Source organism: Marmota marmota, unplaced genomic scaffold (assembly GCF_001458135.2).
Source record: "Marmota marmota marmota unplaced genomic scaffold, marMar, whole genome shotgun sequence".
Classification (NCBI taxonomy): domain Eukaryota; kingdom Metazoa; phylum Chordata; class Mammalia; order Rodentia; family Sciuridae; genus Marmota; species Marmota marmota.
The window spans coordinates 12,507,712-12,532,646 of NW_026000211.1; the positions used below are offsets into that span (position 1 = coordinate 12,507,712).

Sequence of the window (24,935 nt, forward strand, 5' to 3'; positions counted from 1 at the left end):
TCTAAGTGGGAGACAAGAAAAATTACCAGTAATTTTAATTTCAGAGACTTTTTAATGTAAAGTATTAGTGAGTTAGGGTAACTAGCTTCTCTTCTCTCATCCCTGAGTAGAAAGATGAAGACTCAAACATTTGTGGCAAGAGGTTAATTTTTGGCAAGACATATACCAAACTGGCCTCATGACTCCATTTACCAAAAAACAAAGACAAAAATCTCTACGGCAAATGCTGCCAGTAACAAGAACATGGGAACATGAAGTCCAGCAGGACCTGCATTTTCCAGACATTTCTTCCCTCTTGCTCTCTCAGTTTGCACAGGGAATGAGGGAGCATGACTCCCAAGAGACCAAGGGCTCCCTCCAGTCCACCAAGCCACAGACAACTGGCATCAGAGGAAAGGGGCAAGCCCTAACCTTCCTCCTGTGCACGTGCGTCAGAACACAAGCCGGACGCAATCTGCAGTCCACACCTAGTCTCAGCTCACTAGGGCGTGATCACACCTCCCAGCCAGACAGCCGGCTGCTCCCTACCTCTCTCTGCAGGGAAAAACATCCTAGAAATGTGATGAGGCACAACCCAAAAGCCACAAGAGAGAGGACTAACCCAGAGATTGAGGGGTGGGGGTGACAGGGTTTTATTCCAAAATCTCAGAGACTAATTTCCAGAGGGTGTCTGATCTGGCTTCCTGCCCCTACATACATCTCTCTTCTCCTCTGCCTCTGGTTCTTGGTCAGATGTCCCACTCTTGTTGTGTTGGCGTGTGTCTCTCACGTTGGTCTGCCTCCCCTTTAGGGTTCCTACCCGTGCTTACTGTCACCTCCGGCCTCAGCCTACTCCAGTCCCCTGCTTCCCTGGCTTGCTCAGCTCTGACTTGAGCAACACATGGCAGAAGTAGGCCAGGCAAAGGCAGCAAGGCCTAAGACAATGATATCCAAATGCCAGGCAGAGAGCAAAGGCACTGTAGGGACTAAGGGAGGGGACAAAATCTAAAATTAGGGTGGATTTTCTTCTGTGAGAGAGGGGGTAGTGATTTCACTTCCAGACTATGAAAGGAAGATAGATATGTATGTATGTGTATATGTGTGTGTATATATGTATGTGTATATGTGTGTGTGTATATATGTATGTGTATATGTGTGTGTGTATATATGTATGTGTATACATACACATACACATACATACATATACATACACACATACACACACACTTTTTTTTTTTTAATCAAACTGGAAAGATTTAAAGGAAGAGGTGGGAAAATAGAGCAATTAGAAGCTTTTAAAGAGCAGTGTCTCTGGGATTTAGAGTTTATGAAAAGGCCCAACAGCCCAGTGGAAAGGAGACATGGAGAAGAGTCAGGTGGGAGAGACAGGTGCTCCTGATGAAGGTCCCCAGCCAGGATCCTGTCAGAGTGAAGGTCCTCTAAGTTGCTGCAATGTTAGAAAAAAAGGAAAGACCACCTTTGCAAAGGGCTCAAGTCCATCAAATTCAGTTAACCCTGTGTTTGTATTTATTGTTTATTCATTTAAGGTATTTGTATTAGTTTGCTAGGGCTGCTGTAACCAAAACCACCAAATGGTTTCAACAACGTAAGATGGAGATCAAAATCCAAAGGTCAGTAGGGTTGGTTCCTTCTGAGACCTGTTCCCTGCCTCTCTCCTGGCTTCCAGAAGTTGCTGGCAATCTTTCATCTTCCTTGGCTTCTGCTTTATCATATTTGTCTTCACATGGTATTCTCCCTATGTGCATATTTGTGTCCAAATTTCCCCTTTTATAAAGATGACAATCATATTGGATTAAGGCCCACCCTACTCCAGCACGATTTGATCTTAACTAATTACACCTGCAAGGGCCCTGTGTCCAGATAAGATGCTATTCTGAGCTATTTAGGTTGAGGACTTCAACAATTGTGGAGGATAAAAGTCACATTCAAACCATAACAGTGTTGTTGAAGACAATTCTTCAAATCTTTCGAACTCCTAAAGCAAAGCCAGATTCATTAAAAAAGAAAGAAATTGACCAGGCAAGACAGAGCCCAACAACACATCAAGTACCTCTTTGACAGTTTATAAAAGCAAATCTTTCTTTTTGGTAAACCTGTTCCTCCCTTACACAGGAAGGAGCCAGCTTGTTTTCTAGGGTCCAGAAAAAGGAACCATTTGCCCCCTTCCTTTACACAAAGTTCAGTGAGCTCAAGGAACAACTGAAAATCAGCTCTGCTTATGGCCACCAGCGTGACTGTGTGGTTTGAGTGGTTTGGGCACTTTCTAAAGTGCAGGGGGTGGGGGGAGGACAGAACTCAGATGTTTAATGCTCATTAACAGGAGCAAGAGTCTGCCTCATTCCAGTAAAGCCATGTGAACCTCCTGCTTTTGCTTGCCAAGCCCCAGGGCCCAGAAATAAGCAAGTCAGAATAAGAAGTAGCCATAGGATTAGCGAGGAACAGGCAAGAGAACGCATGCAGGCCCAGGGAAGCTGCACTGTCTCGAAGCTGGCAGTCAGGGCTCTTGAAGGCTCCTTCAAGCCCAGGGGGAATTGGAAGCATGGTTCATAACACCAGGGATCCAGGTGGCATGTTAGGAAGACAGTGGGCCCAGCCTGCCCAAGTAAAATGCAGCCATGTAAGCATCCCTGGATTTCAATAACCCCACCTGTAAAATGGGATAGCAACAGGGCTCAAGGCTGAGCCCTAAAGCTCAATAAGACACTACATGTGAACGGCTTAAAACAATGCCTAAGAAAGAGGAAATACTATAAATGGGAACTATCACAGGGTAAGCATCCTAATCCAAAAATCCCCAATCCAACATCCTCCAAAATCCAAAATCTTTTTAGTGCCAACATGAGGACAGAAGTAGAAAATTCCACACTATGAAAATCTGTTTCATTCACAGAATTATTTAAAATATTATATAAAGTTACCTTCGTGCTATGCATATAATATGTATGTAAAGTATAAATTAATTTTGTGTTAGACTTGGGTCCCATCCCTAAGATATCTCATGACATGTGTAAATAGTCAAGTAGCTGTGCACCTCCCACCCCACCCCCAAAATTCTGAAATCCAAAATACTTTGGTCCTAAGCATTTCTGTTGGAGATACTCAACCTGGACTAGTACTCATGGGAGGGCTGAAGCTAAGGAGATTCTTGCTTAGAGCCTTGAATGTTCATCCTTTGTAAAATGAAGTTCTCAGAAGAATTACAAAAAAAAAAAAAAGGACAACTCCAATACCATATTTTTCTCCCATGGGATGGGAGGATTCAGACAGGCCTCAGGTATTTGGCTACCATTCTACAGTGTTAACAGAGGTATGAGCTTTGGAGCATGATGTACATCCTGGATCCAACACTCATTAGATGCAAAACTTGGGCAAAGTCCAAAACCCCTGCTAAGCCATTATTCCCTCCAAGGTCAAATGGGAAAAAATAACTGTCTCCTAATGTGTAAAGAATAAACGTGAACGGGGATGTAAAGTGCTCAGCAGGGTGCCTGCTAACAACTAGTTCATCAATCAGTCATTAGTAGAACATGCCTGATTACCAAGTGGGGAAGGTGGGTAGATTCAAGGCCTCCATTAACTCATACAAGACCTTTGTAACAATTAGGAGAAAAGAAAGTTGCCTTTCTAATGACACATTTCTTTACCTCTCCAACAACCGTGGCAATGACTATACTGTACCAATCCATGATGTCCCTGATACAAATGGTGTCCTCTTGGTTAGGACACTCTTGTGCAGGGCAGGCCCTGAGTTGATCGGCCATGGAAAAGAATCTCAATGTGGACAGGAACATACCCTTCAAGAACTTAGCATGATCCTTTGGTAGGAGGTAGTGGCTGGGGGAGATGTGAGGTGATGATGATGAGGGCAGATATTAAGGATCATTTGTTCAGTGTTCACTAGTGAGATGTCAGTGATTGGGGCAGGGCTGGGTGACTGGTTATTTGAGAGAAAGATGGTTGTTTCTCCTTTCCTATGTATCTTACCCTGATAATACTTACTTAACTCTAGCCTGGTTCTCTCTTTATTGTGTACCTGGGAAGTGCACTAGCAAAGCCAAGAAGGGCTACACGTGTGAGTACAAATGTTAGCTTTCTTTCCCCTTCTCTTGATCTCCCAGGGCCCCCAGTGGACTCGCAGGCATGCAGTCACATTCTCAAAATCTGTGTTATTGAAAAGTCCCCCAGCTAGAAACATTCAATTTACAAAGTATGTCTTAGGTCCAAGACAACCAACTCTACTTACCTTGCATCTGTCTACACCACCTGACAATCATCTGAAACTCCACCACAAGCCAAATAGCCTTCACACCCTATAGGATCCCTGCCTCTCCACCCTATTCCTATTCCCTTCCAGAATCCTCTGTGCCCGCCCTGTCACTTGGGCCCTAATCTCTGGTGACAGATAGGCTGGAACTAGGAAACAGTTCCTTCTCTCTAGCCAGCAGTTTCAGATGACAGGGGCTGAGAAGAGACATGTTGACACTAGAATTCTGAAAGCATTTTTCCGTGTACACATGGTTGAAAAGGGGTTAAATTTCTCTATTGGTTTCAGGCATCTGGTACTAGCCAATTGTAATCCACGAATTTAAAACACAAAGATTTTAAAGGAGGAGTTCCTACAACTCCACAGGCCAAGCAGCAACATAGTTAAAGAAGAGATCCTAGGATACATGGTCCATCGGCCAAGGGAGATGCAGAAATTTGACTCATCCATCAGGCTGAATGTCCACATTGTTTAGCTTCCAGAAGCTGAGGCGTTTCCTCTTCCTTCCTCAACACCACTAACAGAGCAGATGTGAGGCAGCTGGCCAGCACAGAGCCCTCAGATGCAGGATCCTCATTGGTCTTCCTGCACAGAGCTAGAATCACCATAACTCAGCATGGCAAGGCGGCCCCGGACTACAGTGGTGACCACAAAAACGCAGGCCTCTGGACATCGGGGTCTTCATTCCTAATTGCAAATCAGCTGTTCCAACTACAAGTAGGATTTATCAGCTACTAAAGGCATTTCCACCCCCCTCCTCAAATACTTTTCCTCTTGGACCAGCCAAAGGCAGAGAGAAAAGGTGAAACACAACAACACTCTGAAAGGTGAGGGAGGAGGACTTTTTCCAAACTGAGAAAGGTGGGTGGGGGGTGGGGTATGTGATGGGGCCGTGGGAGAAAACACTGCAAGCGCATCACAAAGGTGCGTGCCTGACCTCCAGCTACTGCAGGACACTGGTGTGGACTCTGCTCTGAAACTCAGTCTGACTAGGCCAGCAGATGATGAATGACTGTCCGATCACACGGCCCCTCACTGTCCACATTCAGGGTTCTGATGAGAAAGGCAGCACCCTGAGCCACAAAATATCCTGCCGTCCTCTGGGTACCCTGCCAACCGCGCCCGTTCCTTCCCCACCAGCTCATTCATAGGGATGTTTACTTTCATGACTGTGGCTCCCCAGAAAATCCCATTTCCAATTCTCACTCCCAGGTTCCAACTCCCCCTAAACTTTTCCTTCAGGAAGAGACATTTTCTCTCTGATTCTAGCCAGCTTGACTAAATGCCTCACTTTCTCATGAAGCAGACAAGCGATGAAGCCCTTGTTTGGGCCCCCTTTACTCCACAAGACAAAATCCCACGCCAATCTGAGAGTACTAATCGGATGTGATGTGCATTCAAAATCGGTTCTCGGCTTCCATCACTAAAGAAATTGAAAAGAAGTAGGAGAAATGGGAAATGCATTACCAACCATGCCTCACAAAGGAATCAACCCACATCCCCTAGAATGCTTCCCTGGGATAGAGTCTGCAGTGAGTGGAAGATGTTTCTAAGTATAAACCAGGTAGCTGAACTCCAGGAATACAGGGCATGTGCACCTGCTAAGGCGAAGAATAATCGATTCAGGACTAGTAAGCAATAGTAACCTTGACTTTGTCCCTTGCTGGAGTGACAAGTTTCTTTAAGATGATGATACTTAAACAAGGAGATACATAAGAAAAAACTACACTGTCTTAGGAAAACATCATAATAAAATTTACTAGTTTAGGTAGAAAGAATTAGAACACTCCCAAATTAAGTGACTGTCTATTAAGTTCCTTAGCAAGTATAAAGCCATGCTTCATTTTAGTAGTGATATTGAGAGTCCTTAACAGCATCTCTCTCTTTCCATTGACCTAAAACACTCACCGTTCTTGACAGAGTCTGTTTCTCCTCTGAAAGGGAAAACATATTTGAAAATAAAAAGACCATATAATATTCATAATAGATCAAAAAGAATGACTATAGGGTATTTAATAACATTATAGAATTACTGCTAACTTATTTGGGTTATCAGGTTAATAGTATTGTGGTTATTTTTAAGTGTCTTTTAGAGACATACACTGAAATATTTATAAATCAAAACTATGTCTGGGTTCACTTCAAAATAACTGAGGGAAGAGGGGAGCTGGGGATACAGATGACAGAGGATGAACTATAAACTGAAAAATCACTGAAGCCGGTGATTTGGTTTGTCTGTCTATTCTCTCTACTTTTATGTATATTAGAAAGTTAGTATAATGGAAAGAAAAAAGCAACAGCTAAATAAAATGATCTGAATTTTAACTCTCCAATAATAACATGCGTTTCCTAGAAAATTTTCAATTAGGAGTCTGGACAGAGATGAAGAATACTACTAAATCCTATTCATAAATAAGGTATCCAAAACACTGGAGCAAGAGTTAGGACATTGGAGCTCCAGCCCTGGTTTTGCCACATGTTAGCTTTGAGAACTTGAGCATGTCTCTTAACCTCTATGGGCATTGGATCGGGAGTTTTCCAAGGTTTCCTCCAGTGATAAGATTCCATGAAATATGAAGCCCACTTAAAAATAAGAAGCAAAATATGTCAGACAAGCCGTTTAAAGTGCACCCAGGCATAGTAAATTCTAACAGCTGTTAAAATTCTACAGTGCATTTGTTCGACTACAAAAACTAAGCACTGCACTTAAACATTGAAAGAAAGATACGTGTCTGACACAGGCAGTCTTGCCTTTGTTCCTGCACATGCAATCAGAGGTACACTCCAGAATAAGGACAGATGAAGTGATAGAATTTAACCAAATTAGTTTTTTATTGAACTCTTACAATATCCTAAGGTTAACTGACTCAGTTGGAAATGAGAAACGGTTTTACATCTGGGGAATGCCCTGTTTTCTCTTTCACAATTGCTTTTAAAAAGTGGGAACACAGCACTCAGGAACCCATCAGGATCAATGTGTATTCTGAGTCAAGAATCAATGAACCGAAAACTCTACATACAGAAAAACCTCTAACTGGAATCAAGGGAATGGCATTTCATGTCAGGGATTCAGTTTCCCCAATTCCATTTTGGAAGTCCTTGTTAATAATAATGACAGTAATAAAACAGGCTGAAATCTGTTTAAGACAAACGTTTTCACTGTGATTTTTTCAGAACAGCGAGTTGTGTTTATGCCCATTAGACCTGAAATCCTCATAGCTGTCACTTATCCATACTTTTTTTACATAGCCCCCTTGGTCATAAAGTGTATTACAGAATGGCACTTTAGATGGGACCCTCATTACATGTAATTAATTCAGTTCTAGGTCAGTTCAAGTTCAAACCAGTCGAAATAAGTTATTTTTAAAGTTGTTGGTTCAAATTAAGTTTCACCCCTAGAATGGAGAATGCCCAAAGTTGTCTGTATCTATAACAATTCTTTCCATTAGCTGTCGGTGTTGTGAGGCTGTATGGATGATGGCTCATATACCACAAAGAGAATTTAATCAGATGAAAAATGTAAACCATAGTAGGAAAGAGGCTTGAGTGGAGATGAGAAAAACATAACTAAGCACAGGAAAATTGACTGCTTCTGTGCACTTCTGCCTAAACATCATCTTTAACAGAGATTTCAATGTTATTAACAGGTTTTCCCATGTTCACCGGATATTCATAGATGCTGAACTTAGTTTTCAAGAGTCTATTTCGTTTAAATATGCCATAGAGACATCCTTTCAATTCACTGACCCCACTTTTTCTTGGTTTCCATGACTGGATCTAAAATTTTCTTGCCTTTTTTTTTTCAGTGGGAGGAGGTACCCGGAATTGAACTCAGGGGCACTTGACCCCTGAGCCACATCCCCAGCCCTGTTTTGTATTTTATTTAGAGACAGGGGCTCACTGAGTTGCTTAGTGCCTCACTTTTGCTGAGGTTGGCTTTGAACTCATGACCCTCCTGCCTCAGCCTCCCCAGCTGCTGGGATTACAGTCAAGCATCACTGTGCCCAGCCTTTCTTACCCTTTTGATGCTTACCCATTCTTTCATGTACAATATCTGAGTTTATGGGTAACTTCAACAGTAGTTGGAACTCAGGAAAGACTATTATTTCAGTCTCACTGGAGGCAGAAAGGATCTCAGAGACCTGTGTCACCCTACAATCTTCATCATTACAGTTGGCAGTTGTTTCTATCATCTCTCCTTCACTTGGTACCTGAAGCATGAAGAACCCAACCAATGAGGTGGCAGTTGACAGTTATACCCAATGTTTTTTTTTTTTTACACTGAAAATTGAACCCAAAGGCACCTCACCACTGAGTCACAACCCCAGCTTCTCCCCCACTTTTTTTTTTTTTAAGAGTCAGGATCTCACTAAGTTGTTGAGATTGGCCTCAACCTTGAAATCCTCCTGCCTCACCTTCCCAAGCTGCTGGTATCACAGGCACGCACCACAGCACCTAGCAATGGTCTAAATTTTGAATCTCCAACCATAACAGGTATTCCTTGAGAAAAAAATCTCTAAAAGCTCCTACACAAGTGAAAACAATCACTAAATCCTATCCTGAACCAAATAGTGGTAACTACTATCCCCCAATGTTCTTTATCTGTCTTAACAAGACACTAAAACGTTATGTTGGTTGTTCACATTTTAAAAGGAGAGGATAATAACTGAGAATTGTCAAATTCCATTCTCCCACAATCTTTTCTGGATGATCTTTCACTCCCTATCTCTCATTTTATCAGACAGCCCCCAAGTTAATTCTAACCTAAATATTTTAATGCATCTCTTCCATTTTCCTGATGTCCAAATACAGTTTTTATGAATGTATTTCGTGTAGATGAAAAAATTATCTTTGTCCTTGATCTGGCTGTGACATTCTCTTTGTAAAATTCTAACAATATCATTCCATTGCTCTGAAAAATTAGCACTGTGTTTTTATTTTCCACTATAAGATCTTTGGCTGGTTGGATTGGTTGGTTGTCTCATTGTTAGGTTTCATGCCTAGATACTTTAGATTAGAACCAAATAGTCTAATAACTAAAAAAAAAAAAAAAAAATACTTTTAAATCCATGTGCCCCTACGCTCCTACCATTAAGCTACATACTGAGCCTTTTATTTATTTTCTAATATTGAGAAAGTGTCTCGCTAAGGTTGCTGAGGCTGGCCTCAAAATTGTGATCCTCCTGCCTCCAGCCTCCTAAGTCGCTGAGATAACACTCATAGTGCACAGCTAAAGAAATTGAGGCACAGAATGACATTTCCCAGGCTATATAGCTAGTGAGCAGCACAAAGTGGTCTAGGACCTAGGCTCTGACTTTCCATTCGGTGCTATTTGTACCATGTCCTTCTGTCACTTTTCCATAGCCCTCATTTCCACGCCTCTCCACTCATCTCAAGATCCGTCATTCTTATTCACTTTTTTCCCCATTCTATTCCCATCCCACAAGCATCCTCTGAAGCCGGACATATGGTTTGCACCAGTCTTTCCCTCAACTAGTCAGCAGCAAATCAACTACACCACTTGGGACTTCTGAAACTACACTCCAGATTTCTCCTGGAAGATGACATATGCAACGGCCCATTGAGAAACGGCGAAAGGAGGCGCACAACACAAGGGAGTCAACGTCGCAGCGACGGAGGCTGTAGTCAAGGTGTATCTCACCTTAACTTGTGGCTGCACAAGGCTCACTAACCTTAGTTGACATTAGAGGAGAAAATTACAGTCAATACTCTGTATCAGTGGGTTCCCAATCTCAGATCAAAAATATCTAATTGCAGATTGAAAATATGCCGGAAAGCAAATAATAATAATAATAATTGCATCTTTAAACATGTAGAGACTCTTTTTGTCATTATTCCCTAAAAATACAATACAACCACTATTTACATGGCATTTACATTGTATTAGGAAATATAAGTAATGTAGAGATGATTTAAATGAACAGGAGCTGGGTTTGGTAGCGCTCCCCTTAATCCCAGTGGCTCAGGAGGCTGAAGCAGGAAGATCTTAAGTTCAAAGCCAGCCTCAACAACTTAGTGAGGCCCTGTCTCTAAATAAAATACAAAAAAAAAAGGGGGGAGGTGCTGAGGATGTGGCTCAGTGGTTAAGTTCCTCTGAGTTCAATCCCTGGTACCCAAAAATAAAATAAACGGGAGAATGTGTATAGGTTATCTGCAAATACTATTGTCATTTTACAAGTATTCCCCCGCCCAGCCACCCCAGTACTGGAGATTGAACCCAAGGATGCTCTACCACTAAGCTACCTACCCAGCCTTTTTAAAAATTTTCTAATATTAAGAAAGTGCCTTGCTAAGTTGCTGAGGCTGGTCTCAAAATCATTGTCTTCCTGCCTCCAGCCTCCCAAGTTGCTGGAATAACAGGTGTGTGCCACCCCACCTGGCACTATGTCATTTTACATAAGTGATTTGAACATCCTCACATTTTGGTATCCGTGGGGTTTGTGGAGCCGCTCCCCTGTGGACATCAAGGGACAGCTATAATAACCATCTGCCCCTGTCCCCCTACATTCTGAACTCATGCCGGATGTGCAAGTACTTGAGAAGCCACCCACCGAGGAATTCTGTGGTTTCCTCCACGGTGATGCTACCATAGTGCCACTGGGAGCTTCTGGGGAGTTTTTGTTCTGTTAGGGGCAATGCAGCAAAAAAATCCACATTCAATACATTGTCTGAGAGTAGGAAGGTATGTGAGCAGTTGTGCACAGGGTCCATGGGGGTGGGGAAGAATGACAGAGTGAGACCCCAGGAGGTCCCTTGGCACAGGATGGATGGCAGGAAGCTTCCTGAGGTCATTATAGTGTAGCTAATATACACCAACCCCTCCACCCCACACACAGATCTTCCCTTTCAACATTCAAATAATGACATATATAACTTGGGAGAGTTTCATGGCCCTTTATCTGTTTTGGAAAAAGACTGTGAGCACATGGAGTTTATGTATAGAGCCAAGTCCTTTTGCTGCTGCAGTTATCTTTTTTTTTTTTTTTAAATGACAGACACCATTGTGCAGATTTCATCATCCTACACACACACACATACACACACACACACTCACAAATCTACCAATGAGTAAAGAACCATTTCCAAGAAGAAAGCTTTCACTGTAATTCTTTGGGAAAAGAAAAACAAAACAGAGAAACAGCTTACCCCCCTAGTGCTGGCCTTTGTGCTCCTAATCTCAATACAAAGGTTAGGATTAAAATCATTGTCATTCAAGTAGCCCCAAAGTTTCTGCCTTGAAAGCCTAATGATGACAATAGCTAAAATCTTTGGCAACTTTTGAGAAGGCAGAGTCCTTCAAAATCCTTTGAAATGTTAAATACTAAACCGAACAGGTCCTTACTGAGGAAAATTTTTGCTAAAAGGTGCACAATGAAGCATGCTTTTTAAATTCACACTCATTCCCTTTCCTTTCAACACTGCGAAGGCCTGTATGTTCCCAATTTACTATTGTCTGCAATTCTAATTCAAAATCAAAATCAGGAACCAACTTCCTGGATTAAATGCAGAAACAACTGTTAAAACAGGATAATTGGTCCTTATGAAGTGACAAATATTTCTGATTTTGTGGCTGCTCTCACTTCTTAGTGGGCAAACCCACTGCTGAAGACCTAAGAAATAGCTATTCCCCAAAACAATCAAAAAATAAAACCACAGACTTGAAGCAGCTGTCTGAGGCCTGCGTTTTAGTCATTCTCATTCTTGGAAATCTTACAAATGGCACCTTTACCAGGCAGGTTCACTGAATCTAAAAAAAAAAAAAAAATGTCCCCAGCAAGGCCAAACCATGGCAAAGTTTGGCAAAGGAAGTTTGTACTGGACAACTCTTCCAGGATTCAGCTCTCCTGGATGCAAATCACAGTTCTTTCCCCTCTGAGCAAGTGGCCTTGGAGTGTTACTTAAGCTTTCTGCAAATTGGTTTTTTATTCTAAAAAAATTTGAGTGATAATTCAAAATACCGCCATCAGGGCTTCAGAAAAATTATGTGAAAGTGTGACATCTGGTAGGTGCTTAAAATTCTTAATAATTTAATGACCCTTTATCCTCAGGCAGAGGCTCAAAGCCTCCAGGCCTCCTGCCCTGCAATGCAGAGAACGGAAAAGTGTATTGCAACAAAAGTCACAGACTTGATTTTCTGCCTTCATCAGAATTAATCTTCATGTATTCTGACCCATTTGTCCTTTTGTTCAGTGAATTAATCTGAAGAGTGGATTCACACTAACACAGCAGCAGGTATTTAAGTTGTCCCTCATTCTAAAAAATTTTAGCAGGATCTTTCCTGAAATGTGTGGGATCTTGTTAAAATGCACATCGTTCAGGTCCAATCAGGAGACAGAGATTTTTCATTCTCTAAAGCTCACAGAAGACGCTGATGTGCTGGTCCACGGACCACACTTTGAGTAGGAGGTTCTCTAGATCAGGAGGTTACAAGAATCAGAAACTCACAAAACTTTGAACTCAAAGAGAACACTGAGATGGTTTTGATCCAAAGACAGAAAACTGGTTGGCTTACCACATGTAACTGGGTTTTTTGTTTGTTTGGTTTTGTTCATTTGTTTTTTGGGTCCTCAAAGTGTTTACAAAATTGGGCAAGTTGTACAGATATCATAACATGGAACTTTTTTTTTCCTGAACGGCAGTGAAGGCTGAAGCTGAATAGTGGCCTTATAGATGAGGACATATTCTCCAAGACCCTCCCCAATATATGCTCTGTGTTCCTCCCCAGCAAAAAAGCTAACAGCCAATGACTATGTACCATGGTGCATATATTAATGTCAAGTTTTCTCAAACTAGAAATATATTTCTCAAGTCCCATGTCACAGTGGAACTCAGAAAGACACATGTCCCAAGAAACAGTAGAAGAGAAGGTTCAGGAAGCCCATTTCACTGGTTTACATTATCTACCCAGCAATACCTGGTCCACGCCACTCATTCTGCAGACAAGAAAGCAAGGGGACCCAGTGACAATGTGAACTGGCTCAGACAACAGGGCAGGTAGGTAGACAGAACAGAAGGTTCTAGGTCCCTGACAACACATTGACAATCACAAACAAGTGGGCCTTTTCAGCATCTTTCAAATCACTTGGAGTTGGCAGCCTCTCCTCCTATCCAAGTGTAACATGACTTACTATTTTAATTTTTAAAAATCTCTTTCTGGTATTACTTTATTTCTGATCATTAATACTATAAACAAAGAATACCAAGAAGTCTACTAGTTATCCCTTTTACTGGTCACAGCCAACCCAGTTGTGGAGCCAAAACTGGCATTTTCCCCAAAGGAAACTAAGCCCAGACTTCCCAGGCCTGCTGCATACTGGGGAAAGCTGTCATGCACAGCCTCCACAGGACACTTGGGAGGCGCCAAGAGCTTGGGACCTTGCCAAGATGGGGGTAATGCACCAGCCCACCTGGGAGTCTCTCCTTCAGGTTCAAGCGATGGGCAATAGCCTCTGTCAAAGAACCGTGTGTGTCAGAGACAGGGTTCAGGTGTCCCCAAGAAACAGAAAATGGGTCATCAAGAGATCTACACCTCTTGGGTAACTTGTGGGGTTCAAGGTGAACCCTGACAAAATGCTCCTAGCTGAAGTCAGGCCTCTGCGTCAAAAGTATCTAAGGTGTTCATGTAAGACTAAAATTAGCAAAACTCCATGCTTCTCAAGAGCCAGGTTTTAAGTTCACACTGCTGTTTATCCCTCTTTTGATGAAACACAACCCAACACTAAATTTCTCAGAGGGCTTTGCAAATAGGGCACCAACCACTGAGGCATGACGGGGTGGGTCAAAGGGCTGCAGGAGATGGACAAGCCTCTGACTCCTGCTTAGAGGACTGAGTCCCCCGCCAGGTACCAGAGCCCCATAGTACGCTGACACAGGCTGTTTCCTCCAAAGGGAGCCTTGGCCTGGGACCAGTGCATAGTTGTCTACAAAAAGTCATTCTGCCTCTGGGACAGTGTTCTCAAGAAGGAGGAGAAAACAGAACCATTATGGCCTCTTTCCATCTGCCCCATCCTCTAAAACCTTGGACATGGTATTCACCACTACATAAGACTGAAGCCTAGAAGAAGTGGAGGGAAGAGAGAGAAAAAAGGGAAGGAGTCACCTTGTTGTTTAAGAGAGTAAAAATTAGAAGAATTGGTGCTCAGTTTCTCCACAAACGCCAGTCACCTCTAGCCCCTAGTCATAGGCTTTGCTGGTGACCACTTAGGGTAGAATGTTGGCCAGTGAGAGGGGCAACAGAGAGCCAGTAAGTCTGAGGAAAGTGAAAAATAGGAGCTATTCAAAATTATCTGACTCTATTCTTGAGAAAGTACAGAAACCAATGATATCCCAAGACATGCAAATTTAATTTTAACTGTAAAATTATGTTATATAGAGAGATAGACATATTTCTGCATATATATGTGCACAGTTCTACAAATCAAGAACAATACTATCAGAAATAATTCTATACAACAGCTAAAAATACTTTTTAAATAGTCAACAGTTATTTAATTATCTTTAGTACTCCTATTAATTATCTTTAGTACTCTAAGACACTCTGAGCTTTGTAGGAGTCAACCAAAGAGTGAAGCAGCTTAAAAATAATTCTATAAATCTAAGCTCTGACCACATGACTGTCTGCCTTCTCTAAAAAGCAGTAAATACCAAAAGACTTTTTTTTTTACTCAGTTGACTTCAGGGAGGCTGAGAATACTCCAGCATATCCAAAGAAAACTGACTTAAAGAGGGATCATTTTACCAAGGCATGGAGCCTTTTCCACAATGTCACTGATAAGAAAACATCCCAACTGCAGCTCCAAATGTGGGTTGGGCACATTGTCTTAGTCCATTTTCTGCTGCTATAACAGAAGACAGGATCCTCTGCTCATCCATGATTTCACTTTCTACAGTTTCAATCAACTGTGTTCTAAAAATATTAAATGAAAAATTCCATTTTTATGTGCATTGTTATGAGAAGTATGATGAAATCTCTCGCTTTATCATTCTCTCTTGCCTGGGACATGAATCATTCCTTTGTCCAGTGTATACACACTGTATATGCTACCCACTCATTAGTCACTTAATAGACATCCCAGTTATCAGATCAACCATTGCAGTATTGCAGAACTTGTGTGCAAGAAAGAAGGCTCATAGTAGCTTAATGCAACATCATGAGGTTTATATCATTCACCTCACTTCATTTCATCATGTAGGCAACACATTATCACACATCATAACAAGAAGGACAATTACAGTACAATAAGATGTTCCAAGAGTCCTTTTGTTATAGTATATTGTTATAACTATCCTATTTTATTGTTATGATTAACATCTTACCAGTCCTTATTTGTAAATTCAACTTTGTTATAGAAATGCATATATATATATATATATATATGGAAAAAAAACATAGTCAATACAGGCTTTGGTACTATCTGTGGTTTCAGACATTCTTTGGGGATCTTGATATGTATGTCGGAAAAAGGGATAACTACAACACCTGAGACAGGATAATTTATGAAGAACAGATTTATTTTACTTAAGGTCCTGGAGTCTAGGAATTCCAAAACCATGGTGCTGTTATCTGGCCAGGGCCTTCATCTATATCATCCCATGGCAGAGGCAGAGGGCAAGAAAAGAAAGAGATACTGACTGATGGACAGACAGAAAAGGCCAAAACTCCTTTTATAGCAGCCCACTATCTTGATAATGACATGAATCCATTCATGAGGGTAGGCTCTTCATGGGTCTCTTAATAATCACACTTCTTAATACCTTCACCATAGCAAACAAATTTCAGCCTGGGTTGAGGAGATGCTATCCAAACCATATCCATGATGTTTTTTTCTTTTTCCCTCTCCAGGTCTATGAAATGTGTTCCTTTCTATCTTCTAGGAGACTGGTACAACCACAACTGTTGTATAACCAAATACCCCTTCTCTTAAACAGACAGAATGACTGTCCACTCATTTGCTTCATGAGAGCCACAGCAAAACTATCCCAGATATCTAATCACATGGGAGAAAGAGTGGGCTCTTAAAGAGTTCCTCAGAGAGCAAGTGGCTGGACTTCAGCTGGAGGGGACAGAAAGTCTGGAGAGAAGTTCATCCACACTCTTCAATTTGAGGTGTCATTATAAACTCACTACAGAGTCCTGAAGTTACACTCCTAGGAAAACAGCACCACTTACCTGTCCTTTGGCCCTGGAGGTTCTGTTTGTACAACCAAAACACTGTCTGACTGTGGAGCTTCCCTGAGCAATTTTTAGAAGAAGCACGAATAAAAATGATGATGAAACTAATTACCTACCTGATTTAAATAGCCTTCTCCCAAAGAACTCCAAGCATGTTCACATACATCATCTTACTTATTCTTTCAACACTCCTGTGACGTGGTAAAGGGTGGAACCATTACTCCCACAGCATCTATAAAAACAATCCCAAAGCCCAGTGTCCCAGGAGAGAGGGTGCATGCTGTGTGCGCCACTAGCACAGTCACCTAAATGTTGTCAAGGCTATCCTCAATGCCCTTTCAAAACCCAGAAAGGAACACTCAAAATATCAACCTTTCCCAGACATTTTCATTTGTGGAAAATACTAAAAAAAAAAAAAAAAAAAAANGCTCCTTTAAAAAAAAATGTCAGATATAGCCAGCAGTAAGTTGGCCTCTGATTGTCATTAATTGCCATTATTATGTGCTGCTGATGGCTCCTAATGGCACTATTTTTCTGAGCAATGGTTTTATGTTATTTTTCTGGCACAAAAGCCTGCTCACAAACACCAAAATGTTCTCATACCAAAACTAAAGTGACTAAGAGATAAAAGTAATTAGTATAATTTTACTCACTGGCCTCAGTACTGAAAGCAGATCAGGATACATGCCTTTCAAAGTTCAAAACCTTTTTTCAAGTTTAGCAAGATTTAAAAACAGAACAGGAGATGCCTATCAAAGGCACTAAAAAAAAAAAAAAAAAAAATCTATAGACATCTGAAGATCTCAACAGAATGAAACACACAGGGAGAAGACTTCATATTAAAATAAAGAGATGTAACACTGGAGAATGTGGGAAGTGACACTCGCAGCTTATACACAAATCTCCGAACGTGACTATGTGAAAGTGTTCTGTCTTATCATTGATTCCATGGACTTGATGGAGTTTTGATTTTTTTTTTTTTTTTTTTTTTAACTTTCACTGAAAAGCAAACAGCAGAATCACAAAGAGCACTCACTAATCTCATTATAGCAGATCTGAATTCCTAAGTGTCAGATACACAGATATTGTAGGGTGAGAAAACACAGGATTAAAAAAATAATTATAAGCAGATGGTCAATAAGTTACGAGCACCAGAGTCATCAATTGATGTGGGTTTATCTTGTTTATTGACTCAGCTATTGGCACAAAGCGGTACACTTACCCTAGCAACAGCTCTAGGGTCTGCTTCTTAGGTTGCAACATACGCAGCTTCTAATTTTAAAAACCACATTCTGCAAGAAGTCTTCTGGTTATCAGTGTTAAAGAGGCTATTTCAAGTCTCTGACACAGTCTTTGCCTTTCTACCTAATATTTAGAAATTGTAAAACACACTTGTGATTTAAGTGCATACAAAGTGAGTACACCTTTTCAGGAATCTATCTGTAACTTCCTTTAGAGTCTATGTGAATACATAAGTCATGAGAAACAGGTCTTTCCAAATGACTCTGCTTGGTGCCATTCTGACGTGATACCAGTTACGGTGTATCCGGTGATGGAGTTTTGGTTGGTTGGTTGGTTGGTTTTCATACTGTTACACCTCATATTAAATTATTACATTTTTCATCCTTACAAAAGTAACTAACATAAGACCCACAATCTTTCTATTATAAACCCATATTTCTGTAGTGAATTATAGCTGCACTTTTTTTTTCTTGTATTGAATGTTTCATAAGAAGAGCTCATGGTCTGTCAGAGAAATTTTCCAAACTATAACTTATTACATAAGGAATTCATTTTTCCCCCTAAAAAAGAACTGGGCCTGAGGTGGTAGTTACAAGGCAGAATAATCACAAGCAGATGTAAAAATACTTACACAAAGTAGAAAAAAATAATAATAAAATAAACTTCATATGTTTTGCTCCTTTAAAAAAAAATGTCAGATATAGCCAGCAGTAAGTTGGCCTCTGATTGTCATTAATTGCCATTATTATGTGCTGCTGATGGCTCCTAATGGCACTATTTTTCTGAGCAATGGTTTTATGTTATTTTTCTGGCACAAAAGCCTGCTCACAAACACCAAAATGTTCTCATACCAAAACTAAAGTGACTAAGAGATAAAAGTAATTAGTATAATTTTACTCACTGGCCTCAGTACTGAAAGCAGATCAGGATACATGCCTTTCAAAGTTCAAAACCTTTTTTCAAGTTTAGCAAGATTTAAAAACAGAACAGGAGATGCCTATCAAAGGCACTAAAAAAAAAAAAAAAAAATGGCAAGGCTTCCAAAGGGTGGCCAAGAAGAAGGCAAAGAATTCTTATTCCCTGAAGATATTTCACAATAGATAAAGAGACAAATATAAAGAGACTAAGATTTTGACGAGGCAAAAAAAGTGGATAAATTCTGGGCATACCCTGAGCAGCAGATCTGACCTTGAGGCATGAAGACTATTCAAGACCATTCTTGAATGGAACCCTCCGATATCCAGAAGGAATGGTGTCCACCCACCAGAATAATCCTCACTGTGTTCCCATATCAGTTAAAACAGATTAGAAAATCAAAGAAATTAAAAGCTTATAATTATTTTAGGCAGACCTCAGGTAAGCCATTGTAGTCAGTTATCTGCATGATTTCTAGGTTTCTTAAGTGTAACCTTCAGGATGGAATCACAGATTCAAGATTTTATGCAAGAACATTTTTACATTCAGTAAATTCCATGGATAAGGGCTTACAAAACTGAGAAAAGAAATTCCTCTTTAAAAAAAAAAAGTACACTTTTCATATTTTTAAGAATATCATGTAATCAATAAACAGGATTCTATTAATGAGAATTTCCACATTCAATATAGTAACAGCGAAATACTTAGCACATTGTTACGTACGTTCATAACTATAACTTTGAAAGATTAGATACAGATGAAAGTCTATAAGAATCATTCAAAGAAAGTTTTAAATATGAAGAGTTGTATTACTAAAACGTATTTTATTCTCAGTCTTTGTTACGGTTTCAGTGAGTGTCTCCCAAAGGCCCATGTACTAACTGATCACCAGCCTGTGGCACGATTGGAAGATGGTGGAAGCTTCGGGAAGTGGGATCCAGTGGTAGGAAGTTAGGTCAGTTGGGGTGGAAGGGTTGCCACTGAAGGGAATACTGGGCCCTGGCCCCTCTATGCATGTCTGTTTGTCTGTCTGTCTGTGTGTCTCCCTCTCCTTCTCTCTTCCCCTTTCTGCTCCTCTGGAGGTGAGCAGCTCCACCACCACACACTTTCTCCCTGCTGTTCTGTGTCATCACAGGCCCAAAGCAACAAGGCCAACTGACTGTGGACTGAAACTGTGAGCCAACAGAAATCTCCCCTCCTTCTAGGTTAATTTTCTCAGGTATTCTGTTAGAGTGATGGAATGCTGATGAACACAGTCTTACAAATCAAATATGTACAGAGGTCCTCTTCAACTTAAAATTCATAAACCACAACCAATTATAGAATGCATTGTCCCAAGAAATAATATTATAAACTTTTAATTCCTATCATAGTCCACAATACGAAAAAGCCAATGTAATCTGAAATGTGGGTGAAATTACTTCAAGTACAAGACTCTTAATATACAACTAATAGTAAAAATAATTAAAAATAATAACTGGGTATGGTGGCACATGCCTGTAATCCCAGTGACTCAGGAGGCTGAGGCAGGAGAATCACAAGCCAGCTCCAGCACCTTAGCAAGGACCTAAGCAACTTAGGGAGACCTTGTTTCAAAATAAAAAGGAGTGGGGATGTGGCTCAGTAGTTAAATGCACCTGGGTTCAATCCCTGGTACCAATAATAATAATAATAATAATAATAACGATAGCCATGTAACCTGTAGTTGATGAATAGAAAGAAATGGTATTAGAGTTTGACAATGCTTTTAAGGATAAAACAGTCATTTACTCATAGATTAACTCATATAATTATGGGTTAATAAGAGACTCACATATACTGTTAAAGTAACATGCAAGTGTCCAAGACAAAGCCATTGTAATCATCCTACAGCTATATTACTTAGTACTAGTAGACTGTATAACAGCATTATAGTTTGGAGATGCTAGTGTGAGAATATCACAGCTGTATCAGAAATTAAATAGGCTTTGGTGGTTAGTTAAAAATTTAGGAAATGGGATCAGTTTCTTCACTGTCTGCATCAATTTTTTTCCAAGGGATCATCATTTCTGGTATGTTCCAGATCAGCTCATAAACAAATCTCAGGAAAGATCCTCATGACTGGCTGTCAGAAGCCCATTCCTTGGTCCTGCTACAACGAAGGTTGGAATTAATACAAACCATTTCCAGGATTTTGTTAATTGACTTTTAAACAGTTTATCATTATTTTCAAGTGTATAGGAACTTCCAAAGAAATGATACCTGAAATAGTCACTGATTATTTCCACTTACACAAGTGTATAATGTAACAAGCTAGTTCATAAATTTCACAAAAGTAAACCTAGTCTAGCTTTTACCCAAGTTGTCACAAAATTTAGAATTAGTGAAGTCAAAATTAATAAAGGTAAATTCTGAGTTGACCAGCTAATAGTGTGATAAATGACTGTTCTAAGTATTCTGACAGGTCTAATTTCATCTTTATTGATGTAATCTAAGGAATGAAAACATTTCTTATTTTCAAAGCTGTGTGATCATGTGTTATATAGATATATTAATACAAGCTACTTCCGATGATGGAAATATAAGTCAGCAAGTTGAAAAAGTGATACATTATAACTTATAACCTTTCATGGAGTTCTTACTGCTACAGGAAGAAAGAGCTCAGGAATATCATAAAAATGGGTTTTTTGTACCCATCACTATATATGCACCACTGATACAGATTCTGAGTGGAATCTGAATAGCTTTCCATGATAGTCAGTTTATAGCCCCCTCTGACAACTCTGACAGCATTATTAAGGAATGGTTTGTGGTTTCTTGTCTATTTTCTTTCCTCTTCATGGCAAAACAGTGTTGTAAGATACACAGCTTGTTCATCATGTACACTAAAAACAGCTTACATCCTACAGTAGTGGGGTGCTTTAATTTCACTAACCAGAACCCTCACACAGCAAATAAATACATAATCAATGTTTATTTGGTTGTTTAAGCTTACAGAAAATAAATCTCCCAGAGCTACATCCTCACGGCTTCTGGTAAGGACAAACACCAAAGCCAAATAAATCTAGGAAATCCTCAAAACAATAGATAAACCAGGAAAGCTCAAGGGCATCTCCACCCAACATTATATTAAAGACATATTTTCATGGGTGGACAGGAACAGGGGGAAACAATGGGCAGCAGAGGTTACTCTTTTTGCTTTTTAATAAAAGAGCTTAGTCTTAACAAAAGGGCTTACTCTTCATACATAAAAAATTTCAGTTAAGCCAGGCTCCTTATTTCCACTCACTTGAGGTTGTGCTGTGAGCAGCTGTTACCACGCTTCCTAGATTCCGTAAGGTCTTGGATTCCATAAGGTGATGGTTAATTTGAATTGTCAACTTGATTGTATTAAGAGATGGCGATGATTAAGAGGCTTCTGGGTATGTCAATGAGGGTATGCCTAGGAATGACTGGCATGTGGGACACCCAACTGAAGTGAAGACCCTCCCTAAGCGTGGGCAGCACCATCCAATAGGATGATGCCTTGGATGGAATAAAAGTTGAAAGAACAAGGAAGCATGGACTCACTTTGCTGCATTCAAGAGGAAAACTGGGCCTCTGATTCCTTTTCAGCAATCAGTATCTCTATACCACAACGCCCTCCACTTTATTTAGCACTTCCTCATTTCCCCAAGCTTTTCAAGTACACCTGAGCAAACCTTACCTAAGCAGATTGTGCCACCTCACCAGCAGGTTTCACATCCTGAGTAAGATCCACATCTTCCATCATCCAGCTCAGAAACAGAAATGATGCAAAGAAATGATCCTCTATTGCTATGGAGGAGGAGGAGGAGGAGGAGGAGGAGGAGGAGGAGGAGGAGGAGTAGTCATCACTAGCCTTTGTTAGCAAATTGGTTTCTGTGATTTTTTGACCCCATGTCTAAATGTTCTCCTAACATTTCCCTCAGATGACACTGAGAAGCTTCTACATTCAGGGCAATTACAGACGTGCTGAGCAAGTGTCCAGATCCTAGATTAGCATACACTGCAAGGTATAGGTTGACACAACATATAAATTTGCTTTCCTAGCCTGCAAATTTCACACTACATGAAGGAGTTCTGACCCTCCCAGGTAATCAGCTCCTCCTCCTACAGCCCTAACTCCCAGTGGCGGGTGTGTGTGTGTGTGTGTGTTTGTGTGTCTACTGTAACACTTGGCACTTTGAGATGGGCTGCATCCTGTCTGCTTCCCCCTGTGGCACTGCAAGATGCCTCTGAAGAAAAGCTGAGTCCAGCCTAGAATCCGGACCAGAAAAGGGGCCCAATGAATATGGAGAAACTAAAAGTGATGGCTACAAACCAAGAATCATGGATAAGGGAGAAGAGCTGGTGTGGGAAAGAGATTCTGAGTTTCTAAAGAGGACACCTTCTCATGATGAAAAAGGAGAGGTCAATGCTGGTCTTTGGTCCCTTGTCCTACCAGAAAGCAGTATCTTGACTGGAGGGTGGATACTGCTCTAAATGATGACTTCTTCTATGCTTTTACAGATGATGAACTGCTCAAGAAAAAAACAAGACTTAGCACTCACTGAAAGGTCATCTGGACTCCTTTCCTTCACTAGCCCTGCCCCAGAAATGGCAGTGGACCACTGTCCTTGGGCTCTTGTCTTACAAGTTTTAACCTTTTACCCCTCTCTGCCTAGGCTGTATTTTTTCGAAATCTCTGTTTAACCCTTCAGTACACAGTCTCAATGAGTTTTAGAGGTAATCTGGGAGTTTGGAAGTCAATCAGAATTTCAATGAAATATACTAAAGTGCTGTCATCAAACAAAAGTGAAGATTTAGAGAAAAACTACGTTCTCCACACTTGAGGCACAGCCACTTGAAAATTGTATGCATGGCGAACACATAGCCACCTTGATCTACTCTGGAACATATGAAGTTGTTAGCAGCAGTTCTAGAGCTGAAACATAGTAATCAAAAGTTTGGCAGCTGATCTCTTGACATGTAAGACAGAGCCTACTCAAGGAGGGAAAAAGGGAACTATAACCAGGTGCAGTATTGCATGCCTGTAATTCCATTGACTCTGGAGGCCGAGGCAGGAGGATTTCCAGTTTTGAAGCCAGCCTTTGAAACTTAGCAAGACCCTGTCTCAAAATGAAAATATAAAAAGGGCTAGGGATGTGGATTCAGTTCCCAGCAACAGGAAGGGAAGGGGAAAGAATTATAAACAAAAGAGAGACTTTTTTTCTTTTCTCTAATTTGTATCAGAGTACCAAACATGAGGGCAAATTTCTTCAACTTTTAGTTGTGTTGATTTACAAAATGAAATACACTTTTCGTCACATATATTAAGACCTATATTCCCTACTCCGTCTCTTTCATGATCTAATATTTTACACCTTCTGAAGTGAGCACAGAGTTTAAGTCTATTAAATCAGCAGTGAAAACAAGTTTCATTACAAATGTTAAACTGTTAAACTGAAAACTGTCTCTGTACGTAGGTAATAAAATTTGGCCCAAAGTGACCTCTCTACATAGTGAACTATCACCTGGCTTGATGTATAAACAAATTGTGCCCTAATCTAAGTGTATATCTTAGTGACCAAGCAATTGAGTCTCAGCCAATCACAGCAAGTAAGCTTCTCTCCCAATCACAGGCTGCTGATGGATCAGACCCCACCCCTATAAGGCAAATGCCAGCTGCAGCCAATCAGGCTACTTTTGTAAGTCACTTCCTTTTTCTCTGGCTATAAATATAATCCATACACATGGTGAGGTATAGCATTCTGAAACACCTTTGGTCTAGAATGGTGCCCAGCTCTGGAACCTGTCTCTTACTCAAGTAAACCATGGAAAATTTAGTTGATCTCAGATTTTCTTTTTACACAACCTAACTGGCAATCCAACAATATATACTTCAAAAATTTCTACTACTGAAAACCAGAAGGCCCAAGTGATGAAATGTTTCCCACATGCTTAAATTTTACTCTATTCCTAGACTTTTAAAAGAATAATAGAAGAAAAGTTAATGTAAATCTCAGCAAGAGCAATAAGAAGAGGGTCTCAGAGAAGATTAAAAATGCCACACAACAAAACATGTCCTTTTCCATGAAAATGATGTATTAGATTCTCATATCCTTTCCGTACAGTAGCACGTCACAATCAACAATGAGAGACCAAAGGGAAATCATACAGATCAACTATTCAATTTAGAATGGGATTGACAACCTGATTTAAAAGTCAGAACTACTCCAATATTATGCCATGAAGCATAACGATCACTGGTAAAACTTGAGGCGATGTCAAGGTGTGGGTTTATTTATTTATTTTTTTAAGAGAGAGTGGGGGGGGGGGGGG

The 24,935-nt window shown here is 40.5% G+C and overlaps 1 protein-coding gene and 1 long non-coding RNA gene across 5 annotated transcripts in view; one reads left to right on the forward strand and one right to left on the reverse strand.

Moving 5' to 3' along the window:
- Positions 1 to 24,935, reverse strand: part of Stox2 (storkhead box 2) — a 222,609-nt gene that overhangs the window by 124,419 nt on the left and 73,255 nt on the right. The gene's annotated exons all lie outside the window — the stretch shown is intronic.
- LOC125612891 lies at positions 770 to 5,843 on the forward strand. The gene is made up of 3 exons (XR_007343378.1): positions 770 to 1,355; positions 4,060 to 4,072; positions 5,833 to 5,843. It is a non-coding gene; the product is annotated as an uncharacterized LOC125612891 (long non-coding RNA).